Genomic DNA, 207 nt, shown 5'->3' with positions numbered 1-207 from the left:
AAATACAATACGCGACGATCCGATTATTTTCGAAAGGGAAGGAGCAAGACAGAGCCAAGCCAAGGCCTCGTCAACCGTCACCCGCACCGAATGACACTTTTTTTTCTGTCAAGTCACGCGAGAAAGTAACGGAAATATTGTCAAGGATTGAATTTAGATCTGGGTTGTTCCGTATCTCACTTTTCTTCGCGGTGTACGTTACGTTGG

The sequence above is a fragment of the Penaeus monodon genome, chromosome 19 (assembly GCF_015228065.2).
Source record: "Penaeus monodon isolate SGIC_2016 chromosome 19, NSTDA_Pmon_1, whole genome shotgun sequence".
NCBI lineage: Eukaryota > Metazoa > Arthropoda > Malacostraca > Decapoda > Penaeidae > Penaeus > Penaeus monodon.
The sequence above is the reverse complement of the archived record's forward strand: the minus strand, read 5'-3'. Positions refer to the sequence as shown.